Source organism: Humulus lupulus, chromosome 6 (assembly GCF_963169125.1).
Source record: "Humulus lupulus chromosome 6, drHumLupu1.1, whole genome shotgun sequence".
NCBI classification, from domain to species: Eukaryota; Viridiplantae; Streptophyta; class Magnoliopsida; order Rosales; family Cannabaceae; genus Humulus; species Humulus lupulus.
The window spans coordinates 82,715,160-82,718,265 of NC_084798.1; the positions used below are offsets into that span (position 1 = coordinate 82,715,160).

General features: G+C 34.1%; 1 non-coding gene across 1 annotated transcript; it reads left to right on the top strand.

Annotated features, from left to right (window-relative positions):
* Nucleotides 1–411: 411 nt before the first annotated feature.
* Nucleotides 412–518, top strand: LOC133787688 (small nucleolar RNA R71). The gene has a single exon (XR_009872692.1). It is a non-coding gene; the product is annotated as a small nucleolar RNA R71 (small nucleolar RNA).
* Nucleotides 519–3,106: the final 2,588 nt, after the last annotated feature.

The window sequence follows — 3,106 nt, forward strand, 5'->3', positions numbered from 1 at the left end:
TTATTGGGTTGTCTCTGGTAATTCCCTATAGCTTGTACTTCTTCCATGGGCATGTTATTCATATCTAGAGCAGGGCATTGGTTGGGTGGATTGGTTGTACCACACAATTCACTTAGGTTTTGAACATGCATAACTTGAGATGGGAGTGTAGTCTTTTGTAGTTGCTTTGTCAAGGCTGCTACTTGAGCTGTAAGCATTGATATAGCGTCTAATTCCATCATTCCAACCACCTTCTTTGGTTGTCCCCTTTCAATTGGCCTTTGATAATTATTCATTACCATATCTTCTAATAGCTCATACACCTCATTAGTACTCTTACTCATAAAAGCACCTCCCACCGCAGCATCTATAATTGCTCTAGTTGTTCCATTCAACCCATTGTAAAAATTATGCACCAACATCCACTTTTCTATACCATGATGTTGACACTTTCTTAATAATTCATTAAATCACTCCCAAGAATCATACAGTAACTCTCCTTACATCTGGTAAAAAGTATTAATCTATCCCCTTAGTTTTGCAGCCTTCGCTAGAGGAAAGAACTTGGCAAGGAACTTCTGAGCTAACTCCTCCCATGTAGTGATAGAATTTTTCTGTAAGGATATCAACCAAATATTCAGCCTATCCCTCAATGAAAATGGGAATAACCTCAATCTTATAGCATTGTCGCTCATCCCATTCATCTTGAACGTAGCACATAACTCCAGAAAATTAGCTATGTGTAAATTAGGGTCCTCTGTTGGCATACCTCCAAAATGAACAGTTGATTGGACCATTTGAAGGATTGCTGGCTTAATCTCAAAATTGTTTGCAGCAATGGTTGGAGGTCTAATGCATGAATGCACTCCTGTAACAGTAGGAAGTACATAGTCTCTCAATGTTCTTTGTCCTTACTCCCTTGGAACCTCTGTAGCCCCTTGACCATTATTAGCACCGTTTGCCAAATTATCAGCCATGATAAACTCCAATCTCCTTTTTGTTTTCCGGTTCTGTCTGCACGTTCTTTCAATTTCCAAATCTATTGGTATAATCTCTTTTTGTCTATTGCTTCGCATATACCAACAATTCCTAAAACACAATAGAACCTTGATCCAAATAAATGTTAAACAGAAATAAAATAAAATAACCAAATTAGAACAAATAACAATTAACTGTGATATTGGAATTTAAGTCCCCGGCAACGGCGCAAAAAACATGATCTATGAAAATTTAACACGCAAGTATACGTGGTCGAATCAAGTAATATATAATAAGTAGAGTGTCGATCTCACAAAGACTTCTTTCCAAATACCACTAATTGATTTTCAAATTCTATTTGGTGATTTAAAATTTAGATGAATAATTAAAACTGAAATGAATACTCTAAACTACGAAAATAATTTAAATAACTAAAAAAAAAACAATGAATCAACTAATCAATAATAAAAAGCCTAGGAATTAATTTCATCAACTTTTCATTCTATTAATTTTACTAATCAATTCTAAATCTCTTCTTTCTATTCTAATAGCAGGTTCATATAATCAATTCCTTTTCTTTTTCAAGATATAAGATCTCATTCTATATGCAGGTTTTCTACATTTCTGTGATAAACTTAACATATAGAAGGCATTAAGCAAAGAAATCTAATTACTATACAAGTCATACAGGTTCTTTCGTCTGATAAGCAACCTATGTCTATATAATGATAGCATATTCAATTCTCATATTTTGAATTTTGAATCAAAACCATTAAATCAAGTAAATAGTGATCAAATATTTACCAGCACTAAACAAACATCATATAGATTAGAATAGAGAAGAAGTATCAATAGAATATCATCATAAGATTAAATAGAAATCTCAGTGACTACATTAATCCCTAGATAAATGAAATTAGTTCATAAATAACATGATGGAAATAACATTAAAATAATTACTCATAGAAAATAATCTAAGGAATTCAGATGAAAAAAAATCCAGAAAGTTAAAACTAGAAAACAATCTAAAGCAGCAGTCTTTTCTAGAGCAGCAGTCGCAAAATAATGTTGCTTAAATTTTTTTCCATGGTCCCCAAGTAAAAAGACCATTTTTCCCTTCAAAAAGTGGCTTAAAATCTGAAAAATGCGTTGATAGCGCTGTAGCGCCATGTCTTGAGCGCTGTAACGCTATAAACATAGCCAAAATCCCCAAAAAAAGTGTTCCACTAGCGCTGTAGCGCCCTTGATGCAGCGCTGGGGCATATATATTATGGCCTTGATAACGCTGTAGCACTGGCTTTATAGCACTGGGGCTCTACTTCCAGACTCAACAGGCCCCTTCATATCCTTCCTAGCGCTATGGCACCCCTTTGATAGCACTGTAGTGCTATTGACAGCATCAAAACTCGTACATATCGACCTCGAAAAACATGATTTTCTCCAAATTAACTATATTTTCTTCCACTTTCACTTTATTCCACCCTTTTCATCAACTTATCATGGAAAACCTGAAACATGAACAAACAAGCATAATTCTGCAATAAAATAACCTTAGACTAACGAAAACCAACCAAAAAACTACACCATAAACGAGCCTAAAACTCGTTTATCATTATCCAAGGTACAGTGGGGACCATGGGCCTATGAAATCAAGCTCCAATAAGTTATCATAAATTTAACAAATTAATTTACTAACTTATTAATTCCTCGTGACTCCACTAAATACTCATAATTGCACTCTTGAACTCATAGAACACTCTATAAGCAATATAGATACGTTATTAGTTATCAATTGTTACAACCATAATTGTCACTCAATCCTCTATAGACGGTCTACAGTGAGATGGGACTAAAATATCATTTTCCCCTCATTGTATTTTATCCTTAAACACATAGTTCCTTGTAAATGATATTTCAGTAAACTAATATTAATTATTGAAATGAGATCTGTATCATTTAGCACCTCGAACCAAACTAAAAGGAAACCATCGTTTTAATTCTTCATCAGAAGCTATAGATGTTCCTATCTATGATTAACACTCCCATTCAATTATACTACCGAGTTCCCAAGATGTATGTATGGGCTAGTCTGTAGGGTAAGCTGGTAATGAACAAGTCAAAGAACTCAAATAATACAATCAGTTAGAAT